Genomic DNA, 15,703 nt, shown 5'->3' with positions numbered 1-15,703 from the left:
TCAAAACTGAGGCATTTTCAGCATCCTGCAGCAACTTTGACGGTACCCGCATCTTCTGAGCTCATTCAAAAAATGCTGCTTTGCAGGGGGAAAAAAAAAACTACATCGCGAACGAAACTTCGGCTCTTAAACTTTAAGAAAGACGCGAATAATGCCTGTAACGCAGAAGGCTCCGAAGTCAAGCGGTGAAGTCATCATTAGTGGGCAACAATGGCAGGCAATGAGCGCAGTTCTGCGTCTTTGCGTCTTTGCAGCGTGTTAGAAAAGGCCCCCTTGCAAGACAAAAGAAAGCTACATTGGAAACAAAACTTCGGTTCCTTGGCCTATGTCTGCAGCGTGGGTGTAAGCAACGCGGAAAGTTCCGAAATCGGAGCGCCAAATGATCATTAGTGGGCTAACGATGCTCAATGGGCGCGGTAGGGAAAGAGTTAAGCAAACATGCACCGTTTGCTGCCAGGCTGCAGTGATAACACAGTGGTTTCATTGACATGAGAAGGGAGTGATGTACAAGGCATTATCACATTTCTTGTGGTTTTTTTTTCTTTACAAGGGGGGGGGGGGGCTTGAAACAACATGATTTGTTATGTAAATCAATTAAACTACACAATAGAAACAAACACATGCCAAAGCTGGTGTACCATATTGTTTATCAAAGCAGACTTGGATTTTGTGCTGTTCAAATGGTTTATGTCTGGAATTGTGATGAACTTGGTGTGAATTAGAAATAGTCTGCACTGTGCCCAGTTTGACATCACATTTACTTAATAATGCTGGGTAATTATCAGCAGGTAATCAATTTTTATTAATATTCCTATTTTTTGTTCATCAATTTTCAGTAACTAAACTGTGCTGTACTTCACAGATCAGAAAGGACTAACATGTTTCCAATGTCTGAAAGTGGCAGTTACCTTGCAGTCATGCACCTTTCTGTGAAGCATATCCAGGTTTTAAAATTGCTACTGGTTACTGTTTTAAGAATATCTTGCAGTAATTTAAACTGTTTTGTCAGTTCACGAGAGAATTACAGGCAAAAAGGAGGCACGTGGATGTCTTTTTACCTCGTTCACTTTATTTGCTATCACCCTATAGTTCTTGCATTGTTCTCATAAGTAACTAGCAACTTTGTAGTATGGATTTCCTCAGTAAAACTTAGGCTGCATTCAAGAGAAGCAAAATTGTTACAGTACAGGCATAGTCATTAAATTTATCATATGGGCCTAACCAAAGGGACACAGTCATGTGTAAATGACAGCTTCAAGGTTGAGAACTGGAAAAATTGTATAATACAGTAAAACCCCGTCAATTGGGATTTCGGGGGACTGGAAAAAATGTTTAAATTATTTTAATGTTGAATTGTTTAGTGGCTTTTAAGAAGTTACCAAGAATTGTTCTCATCATAGTAAATTTGTTTGGGAAAGACTCATGGTTGTCTGCTTTACAGATTAAAACTGTGCAGCAGTGGCAATTTTTCACAGTTCCAACAAATGCTTTGCTGCATGCATACTGCCAGGAACGTCAAAGCGGAACTGGTACAAAATAGTATGGGCTTCTGCAGCCTCTTTCATTATATGTTAGCAGTGCTACTTGATCGCATGTGAGAAGGCTTTACCATACCAAGAGCGGACAGCACACGACAAGCATGTATTTTCGTTGCCCTGGAAGAACACAAAAACCATAAGGGTGGATGTGAGGGAAGCTTGCACTAATGCCGTTATAATGAAACACTTTTAGAAAAGAACATCAGTGGCACACCTATCAACACCTGAAACATTATGCATCTACAGTGATTCCTTGTCACTGTAGTGCAGCTGAGCCAGCTGTCTGAAGCACAGTGCCAACTGGAGGTGCGGTCAGGGCACTTTTCTTTCTTTTTTTCGCCCTTTGTAATATATGTCTGAAGTGCAGCCACTATTGCCGTGAGCTGGTGGTGAAGCTTGGTAACTTAGCAATGAGGCCTTCCGATTTCAGTTGCGCCTGCCATAGCGCAGCATGCAATTCAGGCATGTGTAGGACTATTTTGGACAATTGCTTGTCTTGCCTGGCACACTTTAACATGGCCCCACTTTCGGAGGATATCCGAATTGCAGTTGACCCCATTAATATGGAGACACATAGGTGCCCGAGCAAAATTGTTTATAAAGCGAGTTGTCCGTAGTAACGAATTAAAAAAAAATGTATTAAGGAAAAAAAACGCTATGATTAAGGTCTGCCTCTGTGCATAGTGGTGGCCAGTGAAGTTGAAATTCGACATTATTTGGGGAGCTGCAAGCTCATTATTCTGGTCACCATTATGCATGAAATAATATGCAGCTTGATGTACCTAGTGGTCTGTGATGCACTTGATGGCATCTCATGGCTAAATGACCCAGCACTTGCTACAGCTGTTCACATCCCATGAACCATTACACATATCAGCACTCGGCGAGTGGACGTCTGCCTAATGCGGCTTTCTACATGGCACAGGTTGTAGAGGGAGTTTTCTTCACAGCCATTCTGAAACACGCAAAATGGTAGGGCACGTAGACTACGCAACTTTGCACTGCAAAACATGAAACCATAAAAGAAAAAGGTTATCACTCAGTCATTTACACTTTTTCATTGCATTCCTGTGGTGCCATGCACTCAGAATGCAGAAAATTAAACATCTTTGGGGCAGTAGAGATTTTGTTCGCATGACCGTATTTATTAACACGACAAAATTACATTTGTGCCAATAGCCTCTCTACATTTTCCCCTTGTCTATCAACCGGACAGCAAGTTTCCATATTAATGAGGTGTAAATACACTGAAAGTGTTTGGTCCCCATAAAAATTGTCCATAATTTGAGTTGTCCATATTACCGAAACACAGCTGTATTCGGTGCAAGCCCAGCAGAATTCAAATTAACTAGAGTCCACCACCGTGACCGGGACACTGCCCAGGACTGTTCGAGCTGTTCAAATTATGCGGATTTCCAAATTAATGGGGTCTTAATGCCAGTGCTTCGCTGCTCAAATTCACCAGTCCACCATGCAGCTTGTGCATTGTTCCACTTGTTCCTTTTATTTCATACAAGTCAAGGTATTGTTTTTCACAAGCAAGGTACCTGCTGCACTTGAAAGGTGGTTGTGTCTAAGTGCTGGGAGTGCTGAGCTCGATTTGGAGAAAGATGAAAGCGACTGGCTGAGCTAGTGGTGATGAGTCAGCTGGACCCCATGTTATGCTTCAGTGTACCTTGCGATGTAGCAGAACATGCATAATGATGGCTTTGGTGCAGTTAGTGGATAGTACATGCTTTCTACGATCCATGCTTGATGTGGGTTGAACAGAGTATCATTTTATTGCCAGTACTAAGACCAAACATTGCAAATGTGCTGGTTGGTTGTACTTTCATTGTTCGGCATCAAAAATTGGATTTTCTTTTAGGTTATCATGCGCATATGCAGAAAGAATACTAGATTATCCTTACTGCCTACTTAACACTAGGTAAATTGCTTTGCATATTCAGAAAATTTCCTTTGCATTCAGAGTAAGGTGAAATGCATGTGAAATGCATGTCTCCTTTGTTTTTATGTAGCTTGCCAGTGCATATTACAGTGCACTCATTAATTCAAACAGCCGGTTTATTTAACTTAGTGCTTTGGTTTTGCCAGCATCAAGTATATTTAAAGAGCTTCCCCTAATTCGAACCCCCAAATAATTTCAACACAGTTTTGGTCCTCTTCAGGTTCGAACTGAGATTCATCTTTACTTTGAAGGTCTCGCAGTGAATACCAATTTTTGCAGCACACTTTCATCTCATTCTGCCAATTTTAGCACTAAATATGACCAACTTGCACGGATGCAGTGCATCTCCAAAATATTAACTTTTTGTCACATGCACCAAATTTTGGCTGCATTCATCATTAAGGAGATGTTCGCTTCCAGTAGCACGCAATAAAAAAGTAACCATGCATTGATTATCTCTTTAACTTCATTATAGCATTTACTCTAAGCCGACCTCAATTGCAAGCCAAGAAAAAAAATTTGCAAATGCAGGTCAACAGAAAAGACCAACCAAAATGAGAGCGATGTGATTATTGGGTCATTTGCATACTCTTCATGAGCCCTGCTTTATGTTCATTCAGCATGATGATAGTTGCTCTGCAGTCCAGAATGCTATTTTTGTTACGGCACAGCAGAACAGGTGCTCGTTTTTTTCAACAACATACAATCGTTTCAGCTCTTGCAGCGCTTAAAGGTTCAGTGAACTGTTGGCTGCGAAGACTGCTTCCAGTTTGAAATCAAGAACTGTGCGCACCAACTGCTGGAAGCCATCACTTAGCTGAGTAAAGCACGCTACATAATGCATCAGTGGTACACTGAAAGCACAGCAGTGACGGCAGAATCACATTCTTCTGTCTAAGCTGGCCTGCAAATTTTGAATTCAAGGTTTTTGTAAAGGCCATTAGCCTATTTCAACCTCACTTTATTGCTATGCTTTTGTGCAGAACTCAAGACCGTAGGTGTGTGCAGTTGGTGGGAGGGGGGTACAAGGGGGACAGTTGCCCCTTCCCCAGTAGACCTGGGGAGGGGGGGGGACACAAATTTTGTACCATATATTGTTCCCTGCTACCCAGAAGATATGAAAATGAAATGGCACTACCATGAACATTTTCGCTCTCAGCGCAACACGAATGGGACACAAGACGAAGGACTAGCACAAACAGCGCCTGTTTGTGCTAGTCCTTCGTCTTGTGTCCCGTTCGTGTTGCGCTGAGAGCGAAAATGAACACTTACCAACTCGCCCAAATTTCCGCCTTACTACCATGAACTTTGACCCCCCCCCCCCCCCTAATGGAGGGACCTTTGGCTTTATTGCAACAGATGGCATAATGACATTCCGATGCTACCCTGAACACCACTATCAAGCTGTGAAACGTACCGCTAACCTTACCTACAGATGAACAGAACTAGAGTAAATCATGTAGGAAAGTTGCAATTGTGAAATGTTCATAAACTAGAGTCTTGTAGGTGCTAAGTTGCTGAACACCAAACCACTGTTAAGATTTCAAAAAAAAATATTTGTGGGAGATGCACAAACCTTTTAGGAGAGTTCTCGCAGCATGCTGTGTTATCGAGTGCTAGATAGTTGCGAATGCATGCTGCCAAGTGTGAAGAAACTGGTAGCAAGAGATTTCTCCACATGTTCACATTGGCTGAAAGGGCACATTGTGACTGCTGTGTAAACATTGGAAAGGTGAATAGCAACACATGGGAACAGTGATAGGCTTTCCTGGCAATTTCAAGTAGTTACCTACATTCCTGTTTACCCAAAATAAAAGGCGAATAACAATTTGTTGCATATTCGTGCACTAGCTTGAAATCAGAAATTGGCATCCATCCATAAAGAGGCAGTTTGGAATAAAACAAAATGCTCTCTGCCTACTTCATTTAATTTTTTTTTTTCGATTTCACTGATGATTGCTTCTGTTGCGCTGTTGCCTGTACCTGTGCATATGTCACTAAAATTCTCAGTTGGAAAGAAATCCTGCTCAAGAGAAAGAAAGAAATCCTGGGCAAGATTTGCTTGCCCAAAATTGCTTTGCTCATGCCTGGTATTTTGTTGCAATTCCCATAGCTGGTGTAAAGCAGCTCTATAAAGACATGGAAGCAGTTGTATAAGAAGTTGTCATTGCACAAAGCACATGTGACCGTTTACTCTGCTCAGCGTGTATTCCTGTAATACAGCCATTAAATAAAAAGTTGGTGTGATGTCTTGTTCTGTATTCCAGCTGAACAAACACTTATTGCTTGGGCTATGAAGTACCCCTTGCCAAACAGAGTAAAAGACAAGGACAAACCATGCAGACCAGTTTAATTGCATTAGTAAATAAGAACATTACCACAGTACTAGTGTTGTATAGTTGGAAAACCTTAACTCCATGTTTTGCTTTGTGGGCAGAAGAGTTAGCTGTGCATAGTGGGGAACCTTGAAAACATTTCCATTGGCACTAAAAAAGTTCTGAAGCATGCAGCACGCACTAAAATTTGGTGGTCTGTGCTATCATTTAAAGGGGCTCTGAAAAGGCTCTCAATAAAGTTGCGGTATGCCTGTAATGTTAAAGGATGCCGCTTCACAAATATATTCCAGCAAGAATTTTCTTAATTTACTTTGTAGAAGCCGAGCTATCTGTAGTCAAAATTTTAATTTCAGTGTGTGCGTGCCCTGCCCTCTCCTCATCACATTTTGCATGCTGAAAGGTCTCTCCGCTGGCCCCACTGCAGACACGTGCAGGAATTACCGGGGGATGGGGGAGGGGCAACTTCCTAACTTGCCGGAGTGGAGCGGCCATAGTAGCTGCCCGACGTTTGAAAGAATTTAACCAATAGCCATCTCTTAACTGGCGTATGCAGGATTGTGAGATGGAGGAGGACGCAAGTATGAAAAAGTTACCAGAAAAGCTTGCCAATTTTCTTACGCAATTTATGGATTGTGGGCTGTGCATAGAAGTGTATTATGTGGCTCAGGTGCTCATGACAACACAGTGTAGTGATTGAGAGAGTTGATGTGCTTCTGAAGGTATTTCAGAGCCCCTTTAAGGTAGGTTTAAGGAGCTGCCCCTCTCCCGCCACCGAAACACTCAACCTGTTGCCGCATTGCTGCATCTTTGTGTTAAGGTGGTTTATGTTGCAATGCATTGATGAAAGTAAGGGTGCAACCATTGGCTAATTTGTTTGTATGTGAAGCCACCAGAGCATGTTGAAGATGGAAGTGCACAACTATGCCCTGCATGCACAGTGAAGGTCAGCAGAAGATTGGCAGAAGCCAACACTGCACTTGCAAGGAGAACGGTACCTAGAAATGCTACCACACTATGAAGTGTAGCTTGTTGGGCCAGTTGGTGCATGGTACATGGAAAACCAGCGGAAAGGATGCATTTACAAGTAGGAGAAAAACAGGACAACGCTGGAAACGCAACTGAAATTTTCTTTACTTGGTGAAATTGCCAACGAAAGACGCGGGTTCGATCCCAGCTGCGGAGAGGCCCGTGCACTGCGCGATGTCAGTGCACTTAAAGAACCCCAAATGGTCGAAATTTCCAGAGCCCTTCACTACAGCGTCTCTCATAGCCTGAGTTGCTTTGGGACGTTAAACCCCTATAAACCAAACCAAACCATGTTTGCTCTTCTGCAGACATGCACCACTGGATCACCACTTTCTTCTGGGAAAGCACTGTGTGATGGCTTCTGCCTTTAGAAAGTGCACATTGAGAGATCACCTGCTAACAATTGTGCTCATTTCCCATGTAGAGCTGGACCTGCCACTACACCTTCAAGCATGCATACTGTACCAAGAATAAAATTCTCGGAGATAATGAAATTTCTCTCACTGAAGGGTGATTCAGGACCTCTTAAATACATAGCAAGGTCTCTCATCTGAGGAAGTCCTTAGCGCAACAGTAAAGTGCTAATCCTATGAGTGTTTATTAGGTGACACTAATCAAACAAAAAAACTATGCAAATTAGTTTACAGGCTTCCTCTGTTTTCATGTTGCTGTGCATGCAAACTTTGTTGCTACCTCGGAATGATTTTTGCCATATGTTGTGCATTGCTAGACGTTAGCTGTCTGTGTGCAACTGTTGCAGGCAAAGTGCACTTCATATAAAAGCGTTTCCAATTTTATTACGAAAGAAGTGCTACTGTACCCATTATAGAAGACTGCAGCAGAGAGCTGAACTGGACACGACATTCTCATTGCCCAAAAAGTCGTCCCAGCGAAATGCATTGTGGTCCTCTCATATTGGTACTGTCTTAATCTATGGTCCAAAGTCTAAAATGCTTTCTTATCTGCCATGCCTGGATGAAATGTAGACACTTAAGGCCACTGTGGACTTGCCAATGCCCAGCCAGTACCATTGTCAGTCGTATACGCTGCACGTTAAGTTAAATGGGTCCTCCGTTAATCTGCCTTTTTCACATGGCCACTCTGCGCATGTGTACCACTCCTCCAGCTCCACTGGTTGAAAACAAACCATCTTCTCCTATTGCGTATGCACAGCTCATGTTAGCAACGAGCGCTTGCGACGGATGGCGGCAGCTATCAAGCACACACTTGCCACTTCACAGGTGCAGTTGGCGCCATGTGGAACCAGATCATACCTGTCTCTCCCATGTGTGTTTGTTTTTAACCAGTAGCAGACAAATTTTTGCCACTCCCCAGAGGGCCCCACATCTTGCAAAAAAGGCAGATTGCACTTGTCAGTAAATATTAAGCAGTTACAAGGAGCACTCTCGTGTGAATCTTCTTACTCAGTTGATTCAGGAAATAGCAGCTGTGCTGGAGGACCAGCAGAAAATGGCCATTTCTTCATGCAAAGAATTTTGGAAAACCTCGGCAAGGCTGTCAGCTGGGCAAGCACTTATACCAGGAAAGCAACACAGAAGGATGGGACAGAGAACATAAAGGCAACATGGGGTGAAAGCTAGATATGGTACAAGCCTAAGTTTTCAGCCGCATTGCATATGCAGACCAACTTTCAACATCTGCCTGTGGTTGACCATACGTGTGCCTCTCCAGGGAGATAAAAATGTAGCATGATGGAGGTCTTGGTAAATTGATTAATAACTAGGGTGGCATTGAAAGTTATGTATTATTGCATTTCTGCTAGGGCCTCTACGGAGAGCTGTGCCAGTTGTAAATTACATTCTCATGAAAGTATTGGTGCACTAATTGAACAACGCAAAATGAATGCTCACATGACTTCAGTAGCAGCGAACAGGTGCCAGAAACTTGCATGCAGATCCAAGGGTGTAGTCTATACTGCCAAAACCTAAGCGGCTGTCAGTCTCCAGACAAAGGACTTGGAGCACATGCACCCCCCCCCCCCCCCGAACGTACATACACACAGACAAAATGCCATTTGGCGTTGGCATGACCATTGGATAGTCAAATGTAAAGTTCTTGATAATTTGAAAGCAGCAGCATACTCCTCTCCACTGTAATTTCCTCCTTGATCTTCCTCGTGCGCTGGCTGTGAGTGTTGCACACTGCACGCATTTTTTCTAGTGCCTGCTGGCCAGCCACAGCAGTCTGTGGAAGCGCGTTTTTAGGTCAGGTCAGTGTCTCGATGGCGTATAATATTTTGATAAATGGTAATAACGGAATCAGGAATACTGAGTAGGTTGTATCTTCTTAGGCCGCCTGAACTAGAAATAATGAAGCAAAACGAGCTTTTGGCTGAGTTCGTTTCATGCTTCAAACACTTTCTTCGCTGCACGATGTTCTACTGCATGTATCTGACCTAGTATTGTCTTTGGCATGTGTCCATTTGTTCTTTAATTCGCTTAGACTGTCTGCGCATACGCAACGCAGATGTTTTATTCAGCGTAGCTTCTTGCAGTGTTATGAGTGCAGCGTCCAGAGACCGCATGTATGGCTTTTTTTTCTTGATGGGAACACAATTTTCGCCGTGCAGTAATGTTTGAAGTGATTCGGACAGTCCCATTATTTCAAGGATTCATGCAATGCCGGAAACCACATATTGGTCACAACTGAAACACGCAATTAACTGCATATCTTTTAGACATCCATGTGAACGAAGCTTTTTAAATACAGTACAGTGCACGCCTATATAGAAGAAACCGCCATACTATATCGAGATGAATAAAAGATTTTGCATACAATGACAAGTTGTTAATGTATTGCATGCATATACACAGAATACTAAGAATGTATTGTTTGCACAAAATCCCTGATTACTGCATAACAATTTTCATTTTGGGCCGCCGCAGTGGCTAAATTTGTGGCTTTCTCGTGCGGCTGCTGACTCCAAGGTCACGGTTTCGATTCTGGTCACAGCAGCTGCATTTCGATGGAAGTGAAATACAAAAACACCTCTGTGCTGTGCGATGTCGGCGCACATTTAAAAGACCCCAGATAGTCAGAATTATTCCGGAGCCCTCCCTTATAAGCCATGCATCACAGAACAATATATCATTTATTTACATAGCCATTATTGATTGCTTAGGCTTTGTAATCGATCGTATTGCTACAAGAACCTCACCTCATGTTACAAAAGTGCAAAAAACTTTTACACTACACCAAAACACACCTGCAGAGAAACGCTGTTTCAGAGCTTGAGATCCTTGCATCTCTCTAACTGATAAGTATACGGAAGTGCAAGCCGGAAAGAATGGTTCCTCTGCAGAATCTGATCTTCACAAAATCATAGAAGGTGTTGAAGGCAGAATTTTTGGTGCTTCTATTTTGATTGAATTCGGTGGTTCCAGCGACAGTGGCGGCGCCACGCGGCGTCTTCCTGAAGCGGCGAGCCGATGATCGCTCTGCGCGGCTGGCGCGGCGCGCACAGTCGCAGTGGCGGCAGTGGTTAGGAGCGTACGATACGCGTAAGAAATGAGCATATTCTGTTATTCTACGATGTACGAACATTCCAAACATCAAACACGTTGTTTCTCCAAACACGTAAAGAGTTCAAAGAGCAGTGGTTAAGTGCATTCTGCAGGTTGATAATGTGTTTGAGCCCAGTGACCCGTATGTTCCTCAACGACGTACTCTGTTGACACCACGACACCGTGTCAATGCATTCCTGTTCGGAGTTTTGTTCATTCGACCAGCGTAGCATATTACAGCTGCATGAAAGCAGTGCAGCGCTTAAACACCGAGCTGATATGAAGTATATTGGTTATATTTTAAGGCGGACGTTTACAGAAAACAAGGACGCTTCAGTCCATTCTAGTCTGGATTAAACACGGCTTTCTGGCCATAACGTGACTGCTAAATGGCGATATGAATGGCAAGAACTCCACAATTGTACAATTGCACCTTAAGTTCTCGGACATAATGCGCAAAGTGGATGAATAACCGCAAACGCTTATTGGCAACTGTCGTCTGCTCACTCGATCAAAGCGTTTTCGCCCGCTAGTCAAAAACACATTTTGAGCGCTAATTTGGACTGCATTATAAAGCTCGAACGACCCCCTGGCTGCCGCTTCAAACAACAGCTACGCTGCCTCTTTTTTTACCGCATATGTGACCAACGTACGCTGCAGGTGGACTATAGTCGGATACAATTAAATCTGCAGTAAAGCTCCACCCACATTCAGCACCACCGAATGGAATTCCTTCGTGAGAAAATGGAGATTGCTGGTAAAACTTTTCTGTTTACCTAAACAAGCAGGCAATCATGAGTCGAAATTGTAGGCTCAAGGCTTTTGGTCTTTCTGGCTTCATTGATACAGCCACATTAAAAAGTTGTTTTTGATCACTGTTGTAATTGGTAAGTGCAGTTATATTACGCCATGGACTGTGGCCAGCGCTACCAACTGCTGATTTTTTTGTTTTCAGTTGTGTCCTTATAAGATCAGCGAGTAATAACTACACATACCATATTTATGCGGGTAAGGGCCGCGCTCGTGTAGGCACGGAATATAGCGTCAGACTGTTTGGGTCGTTAAAGTAGTTTCTGCTTTCGGGTGAGTGCCGAAAGAACAAAAATGTGAACGCGCAAAAAATTACAGATCAAAGTGTTTGTCGCACTTTACTATGCGGAGTTGGCAAGTTTCGGAGTTTTTGCGGCACTAGTGAACTAGCCATTCCATGCTCATATCGATAAAAATTTAATTTGCGCCTGTAATGCAGCCAAATTTAAGCATAGGAACTTATTAATAAACGACAGTCATGTACTGTTGCTTATCTAGACTCTAAAAATCGCACCAAAAGTGCCACAATGTCAAGAAGCCGCTTTGCTTCAACAGAGACGCACGCTATGGCATCGGCGCCATCACCGCCCTGTCCGCCATGTCGTGCTGCTGCCGCGCCACCTATAGGAGCTGGAATGACCGAATAGAAGTCAACAACTTGCAAACTGAGGAAGTGTCTAGCATAAGATTTAGTCTGCTGATTGCAAGGGATTTTTTTTTCTAACATGTAAATGACCTCAGCAATAACATAAAAAGAATTACGAGCAAGCCAGCGGAACAGAAAATGTTGAATCGGGATATTCTAAACACGAGCAATAATTAACGCACGTTACATTGCCAACAGCGTTGGTGCTGGTCGGAACAAAATTCTTTCTTCCAATGTTGGAGAACCACTCCTTCTTGTGCAAGCCACCACTTTCTATATGTGGTGCCATAAAAACTGTTAACATTTTCAGGCTGCTTGCTGCCTTTAATCACGCAAAGGCACGATTGCACACAGCACATTGAGCACAGCGAGGAACATTTGCTACTCTGGCCTTGGGAGAAAAATTGCAGCAACAAAAAAGGAAAAAAAAATAGTTGATTTGGGTAATTAGGCCAAATGTGGATATATGCACTAGCATGATGTGTTTCAGTGCTGCGCTGCTCTGCTAAGTTAAGGTGGTGGTTGCTGTGTGTGAAAGGAGGACATGGCAACACCTGCCATAGCACCTGCCTTGTGCCACTGCTCACCTGCCCAACTGCTACACCTTGGCAAGTAAGCCACCCGGTGGGCAGGTGAGCAATGGCAAAATGGCACAAAGCAGGTGCTATGGCAGGTGTTGCCATCAGTGGCACTTAGGCTGCTTGGGTTGGGTTGTGACCCATGTTGCTCTTTTAGAGCAGCCTCTCACGATTAAAAGGGCTGCCGCCTGACACGATGGGCAGGGGAGCAGACTGCTACAAAACTGGCTTCAGAGAAACACACAATACCCAAATGCGGGGAATGGCCACTATAGGTGCTAGCACACTAAGAATGATCGTCGATTTGCGTAGTTAGGCGAAATGCGAATTAGGTGCGCCAGCAGTTCGGTTTTCACTTAGGTTCCGGTGTTCAGATCCATTGTTCACGGATGGCAATTGTTTGGATAGTAATAATGGGTTAATGTCCTTATGTGCAGAACTGGTCATTCACTACGTTTATAGATTCCTGTGAGTCTTCCTACCACTCCTGGTGCAGTGGTACAGCGGTCAAGCGATGTGCCACTGCCCTGTTATGGCAGGCGCTGCCATCGCTGGGACTTGAGTTGGGTTGCTGTCCAGATTGCTCTTTCCAAGCAGCCTCTTGTAATTAATTGAGCTTCTGCCTGAAACGGTGGGCAGGTTGCTCTCCTGCCCACCACCCGGTGTGTAGGTGAGCAGCCTGCTACAAAATCAACTTTAGACACAAACAGACAAATGCACAAGGGCTAAATGCGGGGATGGCCACTGTAAGTGCTAGCGCACTAAGAACAAGGAAAGTGCAATCTCTGCATGTTTCCTTGGGCAATGGAGGGGGAGAGCCGGGTATACCAATTGTCATCCAGATACGCGGGCGAGAAACCGATCCGCACAGTAAGGGCACGCAAGGGGTGGAGGAGGAGGTGAGGAGGTCGTGAGGTGGCAGCAGAATTCAAAGTGTGGCAGAACTTTAAAATTATCAAGAGGCTTTAGCCAAACCCAAGGCTTAAAGGCTTTGGCCCGTGAGCATCAAATTCGTGCCACAGAAGTAGGGAAGTGTTGTCCCAATAGTTGAGGCATTAAAATAACACTAGGAGCAAACAAAGAATGCTATGCAGCTGGCTTGCATTATCTGGAGTGTGGCCAGTGCACAGCTTGTTTTCGCGACACCCAGGAACTGAAGTTTCAGATTACATACATTATACATCAGCATACCCCCCTTCCTTCAAAGCGAGACAAGCACAGTCACGCCTACCTACATGGCCGCTCTCCCTTTCAAACCAAGCACCCTGTTTCTTTTTATGATAGGCTGTGGTGTGTCAAACATTATGCCATTTTATGCTTCAGTGAACCAAACCATGCAATGCAATTTTTTGTTTGTTTTAAAAAGCATCCGTTCCATTACTCTCGCACTATCACCCTCACTGTAGAGAGGCCAATAATTTCCTCAAAGGAGTAACATTATGCAGCTAAAATAGCCATGCTAGCCTGCAGTGCCTAGTTCACCAAATTTATGCTATTGGCATGCTTTCGGCCAAGTAATGGTCAGTCTCAGTGCCGCATGGCCACCTCCCATTGCCTTCGACATTACATGTCTGGAATAATCACTCTAATTTAACAAGGTACAACAACTGCAGACATATATGCTTCTTCGTATATCTCTTGAGTGTTCTCCACAAGATCTTTTTGCATCTGTGTAAGACTTCTGCAGGTAGAATTTGGCTTCAGCGAGTTAGGCTTGACATAGATAGCATGATGAGTTTCTCTATGCCAAAACTTCACCGCATCACAGAGCAACAGTTGGTAGCATCAGCGCACTTCCCCTGCTCGGAAAAGGCAGTCTTGATGGAAAACGTCACAGGGGTAAAGTTGGTCAATTTTGTGCGTAAAAGCTTAACAGCTAGATGTCATCAGCACTGCTTTTTGCTTTGTATGACACTAGGCCTAAAATCCCTAGCATACCAGCCCTAATGCACCTCCGCTTCATAGATCCAGAACATGCATGCATCAAGATGCCAGTTGCCCTGTTGCTTCCAGTGCATGTGCTGTGAGACAAATAGGCAGCGCTGGAAAAAGGTTCTGGTTTGAGCACTAAATTAGCTGGGCTGACAGTGATGGCATGCGCTGACAACGCGCGCTGCAGTGATGGTAACATTATGTTGTGTCAGTCCACTTACTACAAACTTTGGAATATAAAGTGCAAATGCCGTGCAACAAGTTATAAGCAGGCTCGACTGTACAACCTAAAATTTGCGTCATGTGCCGTAGAGGTACTTAAAATGGCGGTTTTGTTGAAAAAATACTTCTGTTCAATTAAGTGATGAATTCTGTTTCTGCTGTTTCTCCATGGATGACAACACGTGCAGAAAATGGTCATGAATTCTGTTGTACTAAAGGTATTGGCACGCAGATTGAACAAGGTTTGTCTGCTGAGATGAATACATAACCATGTAAAATTTCATTACATTAGCTATAAGTACCTGAAACAATACTTTTTTTTTGGTGTGGAACACTTTCGCCCGAATGGCCACATTCATTATAACCTGTGAAAAATATGAGCACCTACAACGTCTCTGTGTTGCTCATGCAACAGTGGAACATGGTGGGTCTATTATGTCTGGACTCTCCTTATATGGCTAGCCATAAAGCTATTTTCCTTACACTACTTCCTTGCATAACTTTTTTAATGCAAGCCAAAATATTCTATACACTTCAGTGTTCCACACAAAGACCTCCTTAGAATTGTTTTTCCTTTTTATAAAGAACAAGGATCTGCTCCTTCCCAGTTGTCTTGCAGGTGCAGATGAAAGCAATTATTTTGTTTTTTTTTTTTGCTGGAAATTTCTTCATTTCTGTTGAAGGCCACCAGATTACACCACAAATGGCTGCAGAAAACATTTTCACAGTTTAAAATCTTTGATCCACACTCCGTAGGCACCAACAGCATTGCTGCAATGAGTATTAGAGACAGCTTGTCATATGTGACAGCACATAGCTGTGCAGGTCAATTGCTATAGTACCATCAAAGCAGGCGCAACCACCATGCTAAAGCACAGTTAACAAGATAATGGCTCCCTGAAAATCACAACTGGACCAGATCCCTGAGTGGGTTGTAGTCTTATACAATAGCGAACAAAAATCTTTTCAATTTTTTCCTAAAAAATTAAAATATCGCAGATATAAAAAAATCAGTTTGCTATTTCTGAGTATATTACAATGCAATAATACCCTCTTCTTCTTCCAGGAGTTGTTGGGAGTGTTACTGTTTGCCTTCAGTTCATTTTTCATTTTTGTCCTTCCATGGCAACTTCCAATTGCATT

Source organism: Amblyomma americanum, chromosome 1 (assembly GCF_052857255.1).
Source record: "Amblyomma americanum isolate KBUSLIRL-KWMA chromosome 1, ASM5285725v1, whole genome shotgun sequence".
In the NCBI taxonomy this organism is placed as follows: Eukaryota; Metazoa; Arthropoda; class Arachnida; order Ixodida; family Ixodidae; genus Amblyomma; species Amblyomma americanum.
The sequence above is the reverse complement of the archived record's forward strand: the minus strand, read 5'-3'. Positions refer to the sequence as shown.